Consider the following 21028-nt stretch of genomic DNA (forward strand, 5'->3'; position numbering starts at 1 on the left):
GTTTATATGGCCGTATATAAACGGTTGTTTGTAATATAACCCTTTTCTAGCGGCTCGGGTTCTATACAAGCAACCGTTTATATAGGGCCCTATAACCTGTCAGGAATATTTATAACTTATAATATTCACGGATAGACGTCTGCAATTTATTTTTTTTATTCATGGATGAATGTTTACAATTTAATTTTTTATATTCATGGATGGTCGTTTACAACTGATTTTCTTATATTCAAGGAAAGAGGCCTTCAATTGATTTTCTTATATTCATGGTTGAACGTCTGCATTTGATTTTCTAATTTTGATGGATGGACGCTTACAACTAATTTTCTTATAATCATGGATGGACGACTGCCATTAATTTTTTTTATATTCATGGATAAACGTCTACAATCGAATATCTTATATTTACGGAGGAACGTTCTAAAGGAAACTTCTACAATTTATTATGTTGCACTCCCACAACCATATTCTCTATGACATTCAATGGCGAACATTATATTATTTTTATTAATTTCTGAATGATCCAAAACAATTTAAAAATAGGGGTTAGGGTGATATCATACTTTTTCCTATCGCAATAGATAAATTATCACTGGTTTTCTTAAGAACTGCTTGATAGATGTCCACAACTTTTTTCTAAAAAGTATGTTAGATGGACGTTTACAAATGTAATTTTTCTTACAAAGAAAGCAAATAAAAATAACATCAAGTAAAAAAAAGCAATCTTTTGAACACTTTTCATTTTAAGAATATTGTGTAAGAAGTAGATTTTTCAATAGAATCTTTATCACCATTATCTTTTATTTCCAATGCTCTCTAAAAATAAAACTTGTAAAATACTTTGGCTAATCAGTCATAAAATATTGATATGTATTAAGATAGTCCAGCACGCAAATAAATACGGTGTTTTTTATATAGAGATAAGGGCTATATCACTAATACACGCATATTTTTTGATCTATTGATTAAATGTCAAGTTCCTGTGTAAATACTGATTTTAAAGACAGTATTTTGTGTGGATTTTTTATGAAGTGATCTTTAAAACAATGTTGACCGTATTGTAATAAAATAAAAAGTCATTTGAATTAGCAGGTCGGTGCTACAAAGTCAACGTCGGCTTCTGCATCATATTGTTTGCGCAGGTCACATAACGACGTCTGCAGTATTTTCTTAATTCAGTTACCGTCGGCGAAGGTACCTGTAACAAAATAACAAGGAAATGGTGCAATAGTTAAATAGTACAGTGCTTAAATTGTAATACACTTAAATTATGATGTAGTTAAATTATACAGTAGTTAGATAGTACAGTAGTTGAATGGTATAGAAGTTAGATGGTACAGTAGTTAAATAGTACAATGGTTAAATAGTACAGTAGTTGAATGGTACAGTAGTTAAATAGTACAGTAGTTAAATGGTACAGTAGTTAAATGGTACAGTAGTTAAATAGTACAGTAGTTAAATGGTGCAGTGGTAAAATATTACAGTAGTTGAATGGTGCAGTAGTTACATTGTACAGTAGCAAATTGGGTAGTGCTTCAATTGAAATGTGGTTAAATTGTAATGTATGTAGATAATACTGTAGCTAAATAGTACAATAGTTGAATAATACAACAGTTAAATGGTAGGAAGTTAAATGATACAGTAATTAAATGGTACTGTAGTAAAATAGTAAGTAGCAAAATGATACAGTTGTTAAATGCTTGTTATATTGTGGTCAATAGTGAAATGGTACGACACTTTGTGCAGTCGTAAATAAGTTTAATGAAGAAATAGTTAAATGATGCGGTAGTTGAATGATACTTTAGTCTAAGAGTACAGTTACTGTAGTTAAATGGTAATAATATAAAAAGTAAACTCTGTTCGGGATATTTCTCCAGTTAGAGCGTCATGGTAAAGTGAAGCTGTTAAACTTTACTCCGGTGTATATTTATTACAGCGGGTTTGGCTATATTATATGATGTAACGTCAGAAAACAGTAACAAGTTATTACAATGTGCAGTCAAGGTATTATTGTGTTAAGTCAAGTTATCATTATGCTATGTCAAGTTATTATCATGTTGGGTTTAGTAATTATTTTGTTGAGTCAAGTTATTATTATGTTAAGTCAAGTTATTATTTTGTTGAATCAAGTTATTATTTTGTTGAGTTAAGTTATTATTTTGTTGAGTCAAGTTTTTATCATGTTGAGTCAGTTTATCATTTTGTTGGGTTAAGCTACAGTCTCACTTACATCCCGGCAGAGCCCCGGTAGACGTCCGGGGTGATCCAGAAACGACCGGGGTACGACCGGGAACAACCGGAGTACATCCATAACTTTGCCGGCAACGTCCTGGGTGATCCGGGTTGATCCGGGAACATCAGGCATTCGACCCCGGATGGAATAAAATATTTAATATCACCGGGGTGGTCCGGGATGATCCGAGAAGGCATAGCTTTGCCGAATTCATCCTTAGCTCTGTCGGAAACAACCGAGGTTATACCGGGGAAGCACCGTAGCTCTGCCGGCACAAACCGGGGATGATCTGGGGTATGATATAGCCGGTAGAGCTACGGTAGAGCTATGGTAGAGCCCCGGAAAATGCCGGCAGAGCCCCGGCAAATACAGGCAGAGTCCCGGATAATTAAGATAGAGCTACGGTTGATCCCGGTAGAGCCCCGGCAAAGCCCGGATCATTTCAAAAGAATTATGACAATTTGCGATGATTGCACTTGCTGGTATTAAAACCCTCCCATTTCCCTTCTATCCAGTATGACAAAAGGATTTTTCAGAAAGTCATCATGAATTACTATTCTGGAACAATAGATATTATATTAAATAAAAACTATGTATCAATGTTATCATTTTCGGGCGTTTTCAATCCAACGGGGTTCTACCGGGGCTCTGCTTGGATCGTCCTGGGCTTTGCTGGGGCTCTTCCTGGATCGACCGGGGCCTTGCCTGGGTCAACCGGGGCTCTTCCGGCGTTGTCCGGGAACGGCCGGGGAAGCACCGGCATGAACCGTAGCTGCACCTGGGCTCTGCCTGGATGAACCGGAGCGCATCCTGGGTGGTTAGGTGAGAACTACCGTAGTGTTGCCGGGGTAAGTATGACCGCAACAATAATTTCACCCCAGATCGTCCCGGATCATCCTGGTAACCTACCGGGATGGCCCTGGGCTCTGCCGGGAGTAAGTGAGACCGAGGCTTTAAGTTATTATTTTGATGATCGCTAAACGAATCATTTTTTAACTGATATAGAGAGCGGACTGGTAAATTAAAGGTATCGAGATGGTTCCTTTGTGTTAATGTATTTTATTGTCGGCAATTTCATTTTCTTTTGATTTGACAATTGTAAGAAACGAATTATTTAAATAAATAAATAAGCCTTAAGAAAGCTTTAAATTTTGTCCATTTAAAAATGTGAAGTTCAAATTTATACGTTTTGATCAAGTTGGCTTAGAATTAGCCCTGTCCTTTTTATGTTTGGGGTCCACCTGGGCTCCTTGCCATTGGTTCTTGTTGCTGGGTCATATGGGGGTTGCGTTCATTGAACGCCGCCTTTCCTTGTTGATCTTGTTTTTCATATTTTTTGGCATAATGTTGACAATATGTTGAGTCAAGTTGCCACAATGTTAGGTCAAGCTCAAGGTACATATAGTGATTTTATTATGTTGAGTTTGATTTTGCAATGAGTTGGGAAAAATCTACATGTTGACATTGTGTTCAGGCGAGTTAACATAGTGTTAGGTCAAGCTTGCTTTAGATTAGGTCCAGTTCTTTTTATGTTGAGTCCAATTTTATGACAAATTGAGTGTTATCTTTGTATTATGTTGAGATTGTTCGAAGTCCTGCGACCATCACATCAAATGAGCCAAATAGACATAAAGTGATGTTTGATTCAATTGCACCCAACCCCGCCGATTCCCCCAAAGAAAAAACAACAACAACAACAAAAAACCCATATAAAAAAAAACAACAACAACAAAAAGTCGATATAAGTAAATAATACAAACCTGTCAAAACGTAAAACTTGCCATTTGGCAATGTGATCCCGCACAGACTGCCTTCCACCGCGGTATATATAAAGTTTGTTTGAGGATTTGTATTGGTAATCTGTCATAGAAAAGTAACAATGTTCAAATTTATTTTAAAAAGACATTTTTTAACAAAAACATTAAAGCCCAAGCTGGAAAGAAGATAATAGGTAAAAAACTAGAAATGCCTTCGTGATAAAATAAGAAAACAAGTATAATCAGCCTTTTAAAAAAGAAGTGGGCAGGAGAATGTGTAGAAAAGAGTAAGTTTGTTCATACCAGCAGTGTTTATCTTTTAAGTTCTTAAAAAAATAAGAGCGGTCGTAAACATTAAAGCGGGTTTATTATAAAGCTGTTGTATACATGACTCCTTACTGTTAAAGCTGTTACATTTCCCTCCCGAAATTTAAAGCTTTTTTCTTTTTAGTTTATTGACTGTCACATTATTATTGCTCATATCCCAAATTCTATGGGTGATTGTGGCACCTTAACCCATTACGTTATATACACACCTTTAAATGCCTTTTTCTCCCCCCTTTTTGTTGTCTCAAATGGTGAAAAAATGCCTTATTTAGGCCCCCAACACTTGCTTTTGTTTGAGGAATGATGTTAAAAAAATTGACTTCTTTTCCGGCACGGCCCCCAACCAAAAGATACATCAGGGGGCTGCCAGAAGGGGGATGTGCCCCCTTCTGTTTGGGGGGTTTGAAGGGGGGCGAAGTCCCCCTCATCGCCAAGAAAATTTGGGACTTGTGAGAGGCTATAAATGACCCCAGATGGATCATAAGGTAACGTGTAAGAAACGCTGAAAAGCATTTGACTCTATCTCAAGCCATTGAGACGTTGCAGCACTTTGAAATCAATTTTGATGGAAAAAATCAACGCAAAATAGTGATTTTTGGCAATTTTGAGATGTCCCCTCGTTGCCATGGTAACAGAAAATTTAAGCCTGAACATGTTGTTGCAAGGGCAATGGTCCAGTCAACATTTGTGCCAAGTTTGATTAGTGTTGAAGCAGTTTTTATAGTATTATAGCAATTTGAACTTGTAACGGGAGACTTTTCAATGAAAACAGCCATTTTTCACAAAATGTTCATGAAGTAATGGGTTAACATGCCCGGTGAAGATGACCTGATACTAGGAATTTGTCACTGGAAAGACAATTTGTATTGTATTTGATAGATGGAATCAAACTAGCCACCCATAGATAACTAGACCAGGTTGCTTCCACTGGAATACAGATCCAATCCAAACTCGGTACTGTTTTATTTACCTCTCGACTTTACAAGCGGTTTTATTTTATAGCTGACTTTAAACTAAAACTGTTCTATTAACCTTCCTAGTTAAAATGGTATTATGTTTAAGGAGGTAGTTATGTCGTACAAAGTATCTGATTGTTTGTTTATATTTTATTGATAACATTTATCACGGCACAAAATATTAATAAAAATAATATTATACTAATGTGATTACTGTACATGTATATCATGGCGTAATTTGCATAATAAAACAATAACATTTGCGGCGTTCAAATTGTTACCGACTCAATTTGTTTTTCACTGTAAACAACTTTGTGATAAACATCATACTGTTTTATCCATATTCGTGTGTTTGAACCTTAAAGTTAATTTCTTTATTTCAGTCTCATCTTACGTACTTAAAATTACATAAAAAACGTAAAATACAAACATAAAATACATGAAATGCCATTCTAAAAGAATAACAAGAGATTATTTATTTTACTTCTAAGGGAGACACAGACCATATCAAAGCAGTTTACTGTTTTATGCACTGAGGAGTTATCCCCCTAGCTACACAAATTTCACATAATCATTATCATTAATTAAAAGGTTGTTGTAATTTAAAAACATGACCTCAATATATTCTAACTATTGCATGTTTTTCCTACAGAAGGTTACTTTGTGGTACAATGAATAAGATGATACCAAAATGCTTAAATGCAAATGGTAAGAAGAAAAATTGACCGTTATACATTATACTCAACCTTGGAAAGTATGTCATTTATTACACTTGATACTTTACAATCTCAAAACATTACTAACTACAGTATGTCAACGATTTGTTTTCTTCAATATAATTTACATGAAGATCTGTTTTATCCATACACTATATTGGCTTAGTCAATGGATGTTTTATACAGAAGCAACATATATTTGTCCAATATGTAAAAAATATGGCCATTAAAACTTATATAGCCAATCAATTACATTTATAAAACCATATCCTGCCAAATAAAATTTACTAGGACTGTTTTATTATAATTTTTTATACTGTCCAATTAAATTTATCTAGGACTATATAAACTACAAAATGATATTCACTTTTTGAAGAATTGATAACGATGTGAGACCACAGTCTTAGTGTGGCGAATATATTTATCTTAAAACCCACACTCCAGTAAAGCAAAAACATTTACCTATTATTCTTTAATATACAATGTACATATTTTAGATTAAAATAAAAACATATAAAAAGACACATCAGAAAAAGGAAAAAGAGAGCAATTTGTATGTTCTTATTTGTAAAGGAAAGTTACCTTCTCTTAACCCATTACTTCATATACACGCCTTTTAACGCCTTTTTCACCCCCCCCTTTTTGTTGTCTCAAATGATGAAAAAATGCCTTATTTAGGCCCCAAACACTTGTTTTTGTTTGAGAAATGTTGTTAAAAAAAGTGACCTCTTTTTCGGCGCGGCCCCCAACCAAAAGATACATCAGGGGGTTGCCAGAAGGGGGATGTGCCCCCTTCTGTTTGGGGGGTTTGAAGGGGGGCGGAGTCCCCCTCATCGCCAAGAAAAATTTTGGACTTGTGAGAGGCTGTAAATGATCCCAGATTGATCATAAGGTAACGTGTAACCAACGCTGAAAAGCATTTGACTCTATCTCAATCCATTGAGAAAGTGCAGCACTTTGAAATCAATTTTGATGGAAAAAATCAACGCAAAATAGTGATTTTTGGCAATTTTGAGATGTCCCCTCGTTGCCATGGTAACAGAAAATTTAAGCCTGAGCATGTTGTTGCAAGTGCAATGGTCCAGTCAACATTTGTGCCAAGTTTGATTAGTGTTGAAGCAGTTTTTATAGTATTATAGCAATTTGAACTTGTAACGGGAGACTTTTCAATGAAAACAGCCATTTTTCACAAAATGCTCATGAAGTAATGGGTTAAGTATGTCAAAGCAGGTTTCGGCAATATACCGTACACAACTAGTATTTGAGATTATAAAAGTAAACTTCTCCATAAATGTCATTGTGTGAAATTGTGGGTTTTTGACACTCACTTTTTCAAATAGATCTACACGAATATCTTCATACATAAAACATTACATTACAGCATGAAATTCACTTTCTACCTTGTCATTACAAAAGGACAAAGCCTTTCATTTACTGGTAGGCGTTCATATCTACCTGTCTCTATTCTAAGTGGTGCAGCTCCACATCTGAACTTAGCAAAAGCGGACCTTTGGCAACGCGGAAGTATGATTTTGCAATATTCTCAGGTCAAAAAGTTGTCTTAAACTGCCTATATGTGCGCAGTTTGTTGCCACCGACCCCGCTTCTACTTCTTTCAGATGTAACATTAACATTCCACTTTGCAATAAAACTTTGCATTGTTCTAGATTGAACTTTTTCTAACATAGCTTTTTTTGATACCATATTATCAATATTACAAAATTCTGTACATTCAAGATCATTAAAAACTTGTTTTGTTATGAAACACCAGTTTTTACATCTTGTATTACCAAAAGAATTAGCATACATAAAAACTTTGTAGTTTGTTCTGGACCTAGGCATCATACATAGTATGTGCCAAAAATTAGAAACACTAATCATCTGTCTACTCAAAGTTGGTTGCCAGCCCATATCGCCTATCAGGGCTGCTGACGGAGAGAAACGGGATGTCCCTAGGAAAATACACATAGCACGGTGTTGAAATGAGTCAATACAGGAACACGATTTGTTTCCCCATATAGCTGCTCCATATGCTACCACAGATCAAACCAACGAGTCAAAAAACTTAGTAAAGACATTGTAAGGCATCCCCCTAGAGATCTTTTTTTAGAACATATCTAATATCTTTTATTACATATCTTATCTTTTTTGCCAAGTTACATTAAGAACTGAACTTAAAAATACACGTTAAAAATCTGAAAATTGCAGTGACGAAATTTAAAACTAAACTGTTACCCTGAGTTCGTGTAATAGGCTTTCCCTCCTTTGAATTCGGAACATTCGATCGTGAGATGAAGGGATTATTACTAAATTCTTTTTTCCAGTATCATTTAAATCTACATATATATTGATTATATATGTATATTCAGAACTCGTCCGGACCAGAAGAAAAGGTTTCCGGATTAGAATTCTTTTTTCATATTTGTACATGTGAAGGGCAGAATTGTTTAAAAAAAAACAACACGGAAATTTCATTTTCAACTCCGGCACAGTCAATGTCATTCGGAGACCTTCTACCTTTACACTTGAGGAAAACCTATAATACTCGTTTACATTATACGGCAAAATTAAAACTATTCGTGGAGAATAATTTTCGTGGTTTTCGCGGCTAGGCCAATCCGAGAATTTAAGATTGAACGAAATTCATTTCCTCTGCTTTAAGATTATTTTGCATTACACTACACAATTTGCGTCAATCTTTTTTTTGTGTGTGCAAAAGTATACAATTCACGATTTTAAGAACCGTAGAAAATGTTTCTGTGACAACAGCATGAAATATCATAACCACGATATTCCGTGAATTTACTGTACTATATGACCTAGCAGCGCATCCTGTATGTTTCGTTAAATAAAAAAACTCAATGCATATAGGAGTACTGAAAATCACAGCGATTTAAACCATCTGTGCTTTGCAAAGTCTCAAATCATGTGAGAATCATTTTTCCGCCCATTGTTTTCTCGTTTAGGGCAAACGCATTTCTTACTTGGGGACCATATACCGCTTTTCATGGAATGACAATAACGTGTCATATTGAAGGTTCAATGATAACCGCCATATGAACACATTTGCGGATGTTTCAATATTCCAAATTTTACCAGGTCATGTTAAATGTTGAATACTGCTTAAGTCTGTGCTATAGGGCGTTGACGGTTACTTGCGCATTCCATTACCGTCCATGAACAGACTCTATAGTAATCTTTTAAGGCAAAATTAAAAATAATAGTGGGGAATAATTTTCTTGGTTTTCGTGGCTAGGCCAATCCGAGAATTTAAGATTTAACGAAATTCATTTCGTCTGCTTTAAGATTTTTTTGCATCACACTACACAATTTGCGACAATCATTTTTTTTGTACAAAAGTATACAAATCACGAATTTAAGAACCGAATAAAATGTTTCTGTGACAACAGCATGAAATATCATAACCACGATATTACGTGAATTTACTGTACTACACCACCACCAACAACAAAAAGAAAACAGAAAACAAACAAAATATAAAAATAAAAAAATCACAAGAAACTGAAAATCTGCACAAATTCTACTCATGATTTCTCCGGAAACCAGTAAAATGCCAAACCCTCTCTGTAATAAACATTATCCCTGGTCGTAATTTTGCGACCAGTTCTCGAAACAAAGTAGGGGAAAAAAAGGAAAAATTAACGTTACTGTCAAATTTGTTTTTGTTTGTATTAAATATTGTCATCTAAATGCGATTCTATTTTTATTCACGGAATAATTATACCTACTTGTGCGGCACAGCACCATTTTCCCACTTGCCTTTAATAAAAAGAAGCACAACGTTGTTTTACTAGATGACATTAAAGAGACATTAAGCCTGAAATGTATGTTTTTTCCTCTGAAGGTCAGCAACTTGAAATATTAAGCCTAAGTTTGTGAAACTTTGTATTGTGTATTGACATTGCAGGAGACAACCAGACGACCCCAATTGGAAGAGATTCCTCCGCCCACTGATTCACGTGACCCGGTCATTCAGAACCTTAGACAAAACACGGTACCGACGTTCACAGGAAACTATTATGCCATTATTTAAAGTAACTAATGAATTTACCTTATATAAATTGGTATATATAAAATTTTAATGCTTTTCTTTGATAGTTCAATGTATTATGGTATTTAAAAAAGTAACAAATAACTGCATTCATGCATTAATTATGAATTAAATGTTTTGCTATTTCTCGTTGACTTTAAGGAAGATGTTTCTGACAAAATATCATTTAAGTTGACAAATTCAAAGATAGTTAAAATTGAAGGAGCGGAACATATAAATAGTAAAATTATATCAATAACACAGTAACATTTACAAATGTTTTAGGGTTTTTGTGCGAAATCACTTATACATAATGCGTGTGTGCATACATTGTTAAAATTGAATGAGAAAATTGCCCTTGCGTAACTTTGTAGTATGATATATGACTATATGAATATTTGTTTATTAGATATATGTTTCGTGATAAAACGCAATATTATTCACTAAAAAATAATTTTCGCATATTGTAAATTAAAACCGTGATCAGATATGATGTTATTGAAGCAGATGTATATAGATATTTAATTTTAATTCATTGAGCTTTCATAGAAATATTAAGGTAGGATAATTTCACATAAAATATTCATTGCATATTCTCTCATTTTATTTGCAAGTACTTTTTTCTACTGCAGTATTTTATTGACACTATGTTAAGAACGAGCAAAAATGTCATATCAGACCTTATAATATATTATGTGATTATGAATAGACATAATTGTAATAAAGGAAGGAATAGAGTATTTGTTTAACTTTTTCCCTTGTTTAATGCATTGTGGTATAGCCAGGCTTCATAACCTCTAATCCCCATTCAAAATTCCATTTATTAAGTTCCGCCCATTGTTTTCTCGTTTAGGGCAAACGCATTTCTTACTTGGGGACCATATACCGCTTTTCATGGAATGACAATAACGTGTCATATTGAAGGTTCAATGATAACCGTCATATGAACACATCTGCGGATGTTTCAAAATTCCAAATTTTACCAGGTTATGTTAAATGTTGAATACTGCTTAAGTCTGTGCTATAGGGCGTTGACGGTTACTTGCGCATTCCATTACCGTCCATGAACAGACTCAATCAAACCGAACCTGCAACATTTTCAATTTTTTCGTTTTGTACTTTCTTTAATGATTCTTTATTAATAGCTGTGTCTATGCTTTTGTACCTGATACAAAGTTACTGATATTTCTTTTGTAAAATGAACTAACTGACTCCATCTGTCAATATGTCAGGATAGTTGGTAACTTTGATAAACCGATTTAATAGCTTTAAATTGACAAAATTCAATATAAATACTGCTGCACCATTGTCTTATACAAATAGCTTGTCTAAGGAAAATGGCGAATTTTGCAGACATCTTAGCGTGAAACTGATAACGATCGCCGACTGGCTTATCTGTAAGACCCCTGCCAGCTTGATTGACAGGCGGCGTTATGTCAATTGATATAAGATCATTGTCATAAGTCAAGGTCACAGTGATCCTTTGTAGAAAAGTCCTGTCCGATCAGGAATTTAAGAAGGAGTAATCTTAGAACATGTAGAATATCAACTTGATTGGGGCGGGAAATTCCCAATGGCCAGTAAACAATTATATACTCTTATGAATTTTATAGGTCATTAGGTCATAGTGACAACTTGTCTAAAGGATGTTTTATGCACCATTATGTCTTTTATTTCATAACAGTATCTTTTAACGGTTCTTTTTGTGACATTTTGCAATCGTATACACTTATACATGCTTTAAAGGCAGTTATTAAAAATTCTACATAGATAGTACACTCAATTAAAAGGTAATCAATAGTTAAAAGAGAATGTCAATTACAAAATAAAAATAAAAAATAAATCTCTGAAATAATATTCGAACCTACTAGTCTACGTCTACATTTTTCAAGTAAAAAACTCTTTTTACACCATTTTAACAATTGGATATTTACATTCATACGGAATATACCGACTACAGGGTCAAATGATACGGTATATACCGACTACAGGGTCAAATGATACGGAATATACCGATTACAGGGTCAAATGATACGGAATATACCGACTACAGGGTCAAATGATACGGAATATACCGACTACAGGGTCAAATGATACGGAATATACCGAGTACAGGGTCAAATGCAAGAGTGTCAGGTCGATTTTACAATACACACTGAACTGTGTAGGCTCGCAAGAAAGGGCCGGTACAGTCACTACAGTGTTTACATACTGTGAAACACTTTTAATTGATTTGAAGATTTAAAAAATAGGGGAATTCGATGAGGAAAGGTGATGTGTTAAATGCTCAAATTCATTCGAATTTACAAGTAATTATTGAACAGTAACGAACATCAAAACATTCGTATACTCTATTGATTTCATCAAGGGGTTTCTTCAACAATTACCTGCATTGCAGCAAGCAAATTTTAAAGGGTAAGTTACTCTATCTGTTCTTTTTAGCAAACTACGCATGTTGCTTATGTATACATGTACTTTATTAAGTGCTTTAACTTTTTTTTTATCACATGCCTTTGCCGTTTTTGCGACGCTGTAAAAATGGTATGGCACGGTCGTGCATATATTTTGACACGACGTCACTTACTTTGCCTTAATGTGCGCTTAAATTAGAGTTACACTGTTGCATCAGTGATAAACATATAAAGAATATTTAGTTTCTTCTATAAACACAGGATTTATTTTCATCGAGTTATATGAAAATAAATAATTAACGAGTGGCAGTAGCCACGAGTGAAATATGATAATTTTCATACAACAAGATGAAAATTATAGAAAGAATTTAAAGTTTCTGTTAATTATATACTTTTTCTCCTTTTTTCACCTTATGCATATGAGGGATATCCTTTCAATTTTGTGTATTGGCTGAATTTGGAAGAAAGTAGTCTGGCAAGATACCGGGGAAAATACGGAAAATATGTATCACTGCAGTGAAAAAAAATACAGTGAAAATACGCATTTTAATAATATTTCATTTTCTAAGTATATAATAAATATGATTTATTTCCTTAAATACATTTTACTTTAAAGATCCCATTTTTTAATATATCAAAAATAAATAAAATTTGCTCAAAAAATGAAAAAAAAAAAAGGAATAAAATAAATTTCCCCCAAAAAAAAAATTGGGGGGTTAAAAGTTCCCCCCCAAAAAAAAAGCCCGGCCCCCAAAAAAAATTTTTTTTTTGGGTTTTAAAAAAAAAAATTTTTTACATTTTCATGTATATAATCGGAGGTAATTAGAAATTTATTTTCTATAAACGCTAAGTCAAATATTTCAATAAGAAATGAATGCATATATTTTAATGATTACATATAATGTTGATAAATATTAGCTCTACATATTTTACATATTCTTCGATGTTTGAAAAATTGGTTTAGAAGCATAATTATATACATAAATAATATTTCACTAAGTGTGGTTACAACATTAATTACAACATACAGAATCTTAAAAAATATATTTTATGCCATGCTGGGTGTGGGTGTATTAAAATTTTCTTGTGTGGCTGGGAATTGTTCAGTGACGGCGCTTTCTCTCTCTTATCATATTTTTTGTTTCATATTTTGAGTAGCTTGAAGTGCAGCTTCGGCGCCTGGTATGTCTTTGATGACGTCATTAAGATATATGCACGATACGCAAAATATATGATTTTGAAGAAACTGCTTTCGTGTGTAGAAAAATATACTACTTTGCATATTTTATGAAGAAAAAAACAACAAAAACAACAAAAAAACAAAAAAAAACAACAAACAAAAAAACAACAACACCCCCCCCCCCCAGAAAATGTGAGTTTGTTAGTATTGCCGTGTACTAAAAAGTTTTCCGGGTTCTATTGAGTAGCTTTCGAGAGAGTGTCGTATTCACTGTAAATAACCACTATAATTAATAATAATAATAATAATAATAATAATAATAATAATAATAATAATAACAATAATAATAATAATAATAGAAATAATAAACATAATAATAATAATAATAATAATGATGATGAAGATTATGAAGATGATGATCATGATGATAATAATAATAATGATGATAATAATAATAATGATGAAATAGGTATTAACTTCTCTTGTTTAATAATATTATTGTATTCCGCCTGCTAAGCTCAATTAGTAACCTATTGTGAACGACGGCTCGATCCTCGGTCGAGACGTAATATTGCCATGACAATTGATTCTGGACATTGAGTGTAATGGTAATTTATCTCACACGGCAGATCAGAAAGTCAGTAACTTTTATATAAATTGGCAAATATCTGGTTTGTTACCTTGTTAGTTATCCGCTTAGGTGTTTCGCCTGCCGAGACATGACAAAAACCAGGTGTTAATAAAATATTTTACATCGCTAGTAGTTTTAAGCTGTTTTTAGAACTATTTTGTGTTGTATCTTTCGCTGTTAAGCGCTGTTCCAGATATTGAATGTCAGCATTGTAATTCCTGATCTGTGATCAGAAAATAACAAAATAAACTATATTTTAAAATGATCAAACACACTTATTAACTATCGTCCAGGATATTTTGTAGTGTTGCAACTTGAACTCAAACGACGCAATATCCTATGATGATAAATGCATTCCGTAATATATGTGTGCACTTTAACTAAGCAAAGACCAACCTAATTTGCTGTACTACATATACCGTTATGATTTTAAATTGATTACGTTAAAAGACAACAACGTTTAAAAGGAACAAGAATAGTTTATTACAAAAGAAAATAGCTAAGCATGATTTTTATGTGCAAGGTTCGTTTTATAACACTTAACAGTACACTAACTTTTGCTCAACAATTGTTATCATAGCCTACTGGGGTAACTGTTTTACCTATGGGGAAAACATTTCAGAAACCAAAAAATCAGCCAAAACAAAGTCCCGCGCCCCACTAATTATGACCCAGCTGTCCCCCTTTTTTTCCCTAAGTACATATTTTTAAAACTTCCACCCAAAAACCCAAAATGGCGAATGGTTTTGGCCCAAAAAATTTTTTTTTTAAAGGGTTAAAAGCGTTTTTTTTAAATGTTAAAAAAGGGGAAAGGGGGTAAATAATTTGATGAATAATTACAGGGAAGCCATGGATCAAATTTTTGCTTTTTTGGGAAAAAAAAAAATCCTTTTATATAAGAAAAAAAAATACAATGAATTTTTAAGTAAAGTCGTCAAAGTGGTTTTAAAAAACGGGTTTTGGTTATGGGAAAATGTTAAAGTAAAAAATAACTAAAACAACAAATCCCTTTCCGCATAACAAAAATTTGCAAATTTAAATTAAAAAAAGATTTTGATATATTTAATCTTATCTGTTGTGAAAAGGTGGCACTTAATAAATCAACATAATTTCCGACGCTAAAATCACATAACATTCGGGCAAACTTAAATCATTAAAAATTTGGAATATACACCTCATTCTTTCTTTTGAAATATTTTATTAATTATGTTATTGATTTATAATTATCACATATGGCGACATTCTTTTACTCGGACACCATAAATTGTTAATAGAAAACCGTTTTTTTTTTCACAAACTGCGCCACTGTCGTAAGAGAAAAATTTATGGCAAGGTTAAAAGGGCCCCCAAAGAAAAGGGATGTCCGGACCAAGCTTTTGGGTTTGGGCAAACCCAAAAAAAAAAACATTTTTTTCCAAAAGGGTCCGGCCCAAAAAAAATTTCAAAACCGGGGAAAAACCCTGAAAAAAAAGGCCCAAAATTTGAAGCTCGATCAACCCCTTAAAAAAGTTGAAACCCCTTTTCATTGTTGGGGTTTAAAAGAAAGGGGTTTTTTTTAAAACTTTAAAAATTTAAATTTTAAAAAGGGGCCTTAAAAAATTTTTAAAAAACTAACCTTTTAAAAATTTTTAAAAAAAATTTTTTTTTAACTAAAATTGGGTTTCTTTTTTGGGAAAGTCCGAAAATTTGGGGTACCTTGCTTTTCCATTTTTTTTTAAAATTTTTGTTAAAAACTTTTGAAACTTCAAAAAAAAAACCCTTTTTTTTCAAAAGGGATCCGCCAAAAAATTATTTAAGGAAAAAAAAAGGTTTGAATTAAATTTTTAGCTAAAAAATTTAACCAAAAGTTTTTAAATTGCCTTTAAGTTTTTTATAAAAGAGGTTTAAGTAATTCCCGGGCCCAAAAAAATTAAAAAATTTTAAAATTATTTAGGCCAACCCCAAAAAATTTTTTTAAACCAAAAAAGCTTTAAAAATTGGGAAAAAACTTTGGCGACTATCCAAAAGGGGTTTTTTGAAATTTCCAACCCCGTAATTAAAAGAACACCCCCGACAAACACACAAACAAAAACGGAAAAAGACAAAAGAGAAATTTTTTCAAAAAAAAGTTTACAAACTTTTAAACAAATTTAAATTTTTTATTTTAAAGTAATTTTTTATAATTTTAAATGTGTTTGGAAAATTTCAAAAAAAAATTTTTTAAATAAAAATTTTTTAAAGGAACAGACAGAAGAGGAAAAAAATTTAAACCTTTTTAAAGGCGCCAAATTTTCTCCGTGAGGGAGAAAAAAAATGAATTTTTTAAATTACCAAAAAATTAAAAAACCGCAATTTTAAAAAAATTTTTGTGGTTTAAAAAAATCAAAACTATTTTTCAACGTTTTTGTATGGGTTTTTTTTAATTAGGGTTTAAAATTGGAAAATTTTTAAAAATAAGGGGCAAATATCTTTTTGGGCCCCCCAACCCCAAAAAAGGGGAAAAATTGTTAAAAACGGCCCCTTTTTGGATTTCCATTCCACCTGGTTTTTAAAAAGAAAACCTAAAGTACTCCATGATAAATTTTTGTTCCGGGTCGTCCAAAATTAAAATTCCAAAAAGAATTCTTTAAAAAAAATTTCCCAAAGAATTTAAAAACCCCAAAACCGGCCTTCCTTCCGAAAAACTTAAAACGGGCGTCGATTAACCCTTCCCAAACAATTCCACGGGTCAACCCTTTTCCACCGGGGTTTCCTTCCCAATCGGTTTTTGGGGGTTTTAAAATGAAACTAGGTTTTTGTTAAACAATTTCATTTCAATTTATTTTTGCGGGGGTTTAAAAATTGTCCGGAAGCCCCCCTTCCCCTTAAAATTTTTACCAAACCTAACCTTTAAACCTAAAATTTGCAAAAAAACCTTTTTCCGATCCAAAATGGGACGTTACCCGGGGTTTTGGGGCCCGATTTTGTGAGTTAAAGAAAACCCCGTCCCGGGGAAATTTTGGGTTTTATTTTTAAAAAATTTTTAAGTATACAAATTTTTCCCAAAAACCTTGACAATTAATTAAAAAAATCCTTTTAAAATTTCTTTAAAATTTAAGGGATTGCCAAAAAAGGTTTTAAAGGTTAAAGGAAAAAAAAACAGAGTTTTGACAAAAATTTTTCACTAAAAAATAAACCCCAAAACCTTTTTTCCCAAAAATTTTTTTTAAACAATCCCACTTAAAAAATTTTGCCCCCCTAGTTTCCAAAATTTGGGGCATTTTTGTAAATTTGGGAGGCCATTAAATAAGGTCTTAAACTTTTTAAATTAAACAAAAGGTAAACACAAATTTCGGTTTTAAAAAACCAAAACCAGAAATTTTTATTCATTTAAAACCCTTTTAGCACGTTTTTGGGCCAAGAGGGGAAAAAGGGTTTAAATGGTTAAAAAAAAACCCTTGAATTTAAAAAAAAACCCCCTTTCCCATAACAAACCACATGAAACCCCCTTTCCGGGGAAAACGGGGCATAAAATTTTTACCCTATAAAAACCCAGTTTAAACAATAAAAAAGGGAAAAAATTAAATGTATACTTTTAGGAGAATTGATAAAGTTAAGAAAAAATAATTTTTGTCGCATCCTCATGTACATACATGTATGTATTTGTAAAGCAGTTATTAAAATGCTATGTCGCATGGAGAAGTGTATGCAAAACCCCAAAACAACTTTAAAATTTAAAATTTGTTTTTATATAGGAACACCAACTAATTTTTTCTGAAATTTAATTTTTAAAATTTTTTTATTATTAAATTATTATTTATTACAATTATGACATATGGCTGCAGATTGTGCCAATATTTTAATAAATTTGTAAACTATCCTTTTTTTTTGCTGTTGCAAGGATATTAAATGATTTTATCAACGTTGGCAAATTTAATGTCAGAAAACCACTGCATTTATGTAAAAGATTTGTTTTGGTCATATAAAAAAAATTCAGTGGTGTACAATGACTGATGTATCAATCAGTTTGTGTGTATGGATTTTGTTTTAAAACGTTCTTGACTGTTGGATTTATTGTAAATGTATATTAAAAAGATGACAGGTAATGTTTTTTTTTTTAATCCTTCTGGCCAATTTCCCCGCCATTCCTCCATAAAAGAACGTTAAAATCCGAAAGTTTTAAACACGACACCTTTTCTATCACCATAGCCATAAAACAGCTACTTTAAGCACGTGTTTAAACATACGAGAAGCATTACAAAATAATAAGCATGCATGCGCATTATGTAAATAGGCGGAGTACATTAAATCGGCTCATTTAACGTATAAATTTTATACATACAGTTGAGTTACAGCACTGTATGGTAAATGCTTCGGAAAAATTTAAACAAAATAGAGCGATTTCATTGACAGACAAACTTTGGCGAACTGTAACGTCTGCTAAGGGGACGTCTTTGACCGTTAAAAGTGCGCAACCAAGTACCCATTCGTATTAAATAAGCTAAAATTATTTAGATACAGGGACAATAAAAATGGGGACAATATTCAAATTTCCGGCGAATAAGAATATGACAAAATATTAACTCTGACGTCATCTTGACGTTCAACGATGGTCAAATTAAAAATAGTTCTGTTATTTTTCTCCATCTTTGTTCTATTCTAGCGAAAAGTAAGCAAAATCTGATTTATACTTCTCAGCTATGTCTCTGTTCCGAGTTCATTTTTCTTGTTACAGCGGACTGTTCCATTTATTTACGATTAACATTTATTAAAACATGGCGAAAAATATCGGATTTACAATATTTACGGAATATTATGTTGTAAAAGCTTTCTGAGGCTTTGTATTTTGCTACGAGCAGCGGCGGAAAATTGATATCAATTTTCCTTCGTTGCGATATATACCTGTTCGTTTTATTCATAAAATGAAATGTAGTTTAAATTCATGACTGACGGATGAATACGTTATTCTTGCAAGATCGGCCACGCCTTTAATAAATTGGGTTTCCGTTTCCAAATGCAACGTTATACAAAGCTTAGATCGGAACCAACGTCAAAAATAGCCCGACACTTCCATATATTGTATCGTATTTGTCACTAACATAATACGGAAATTTCTATCCGTCAAAAGCGTATTTGCGTGTTTTTTAAGGAGAAATTATATAATAATACATAATTATACGCTAATCATTCGACCATATAAGTAAGAAATAAAATTTCGCAGTGAAATGATCAAAATAAAGATATAATTTCACTGTTATTTGATTTTTTATATAAGAATTTATCAATGCTTTTACTGAGACAGTAAAAAAGGAGGTTTTTATATGTCCGCATCCAGATTTCAGATTAAAGTTTTGGTGCAGTAAAATATTTTTCACTATAACTTAGTCATTTCTGAACTAAAAGCTTCAAATATATGTTTCCTTATCAACAACCACATCTTATGTGACACGGTTCATAACTCTAGCACCAATATTTTTAGATTTATCTCCCCTTGAACTTAGAATTTTCCTACAAAAATACTGTTTTTACTGTAACTTCTTTATTTCTTAAGGGATAAACTTCATACTTCAAATATATGTTTATTATCATCAACCACATCTTATGTGACAAAGTTCATAACTCTAGCACAAATATTTTCAGATTTATCTCCCCTTGAACTTAGAATTTTCCTAAAAAAAATTTTTTTTTACTATTTCTTCTTTTTATCTTAAGGGACCAACTTCATACTTCATATTTAATTATGTACCTTATCACCAACCACATCTTATGTGACAAGGTTCATAACTCTAGCAACAATATTTTCAGATTTATCTCCCCTTGAACTAAGAATTTTCCTTAAAAAATGACTTTTTTACTGTTACTTATTTATTTCTTAAGATATCAATTTCATATTTCAAACATATGTACCTTATCATTAATCACATGTTATGTGACAAGGTTCATAACTCTAGCACCAAAATTGCAAGAATTATCTCCCCATAAACTTAGATTTTTTTTCCCTTGAAAAATGTCATTTTTTACTATAACTTATTTAGTTTAAGAGGTATCAACCTCAAACTTCATACTTATTCCTTATCATCAAATTTTATGTGACAAGGTTCATAACTCTTGAAGCAATATTTACAGATTTATCTCTCTTTGAACTTAGGATTGTCTTTAAGAAATATTATAACTTCTTTACTTTTAAGGTATTTACTTCAAACTTCAAATATATATTTCTTATCATTACACACATGTTGTGTGACAAGGTTCATAACTCTAGAGTGACTATTTCCAGAATTATTCCCATTTATCTGGGAATTTAAGTTAACAATGTTATGTTTTACTAAACAATGTAACTTAATACATAATTATACATAATTGATTTTTCTTTAATAGTTTTGTCTTCCTAACTGCGTCCAGTATTTAATTAGTCGAGCTTTGCTGTCTCCTGTGACGACTCTTGTTACTACTGTCCGTTATCTGTTTCGGGGATATCGAGATGAAAAGCGGAAGTTGGTATAGAGACTGCCAATATTTATATGCATTATAAAGCAGCGTTGTTCTTAATTCTTATAACTTTTATATTTGGGGTTAGAAGTTTTCACGTTCTTTTATCATTTGAAAGTTCTTAATATTCATATTTTCGCAATATAAGCATTAAATTATTTAATTTTATTTCATTTTTTTCAAAAGAAAACTCGGCTATTTTCAACTGTTGTTTCAATAGTTTTCTAGCACCAACTTTTACCTAGAAAATATGAAACAGTTTTGAAAATGTATTTTTCAATGTGCAAAATATGAGTTTACAGACGTTTCTAATGATATT

General features: G+C 32.3%; 1 protein-coding gene across 3 annotated transcripts in view; it reads right to left on the reverse strand.

Annotated features, from left to right (window-relative positions):
- LOC132726132 (dopamine beta-hydroxylase-like) overlaps positions 1–21028 on the reverse strand; it is a 58473-nt gene that overhangs the window by 22701 nt on the left and 14744 nt on the right. The gene's annotated exons all lie outside the window — the stretch shown is intronic.

This window comes from Ruditapes philippinarum, unplaced genomic scaffold, assembly GCF_026571515.1.
Source record: "Ruditapes philippinarum isolate M1 unplaced genomic scaffold, ASM2657151v2 ctg1824_1_1_1_1, whole genome shotgun sequence".
In the NCBI taxonomy this organism is placed as follows: Eukaryota; Metazoa; Mollusca; class Bivalvia; order Venerida; family Veneridae; genus Ruditapes; species Ruditapes philippinarum.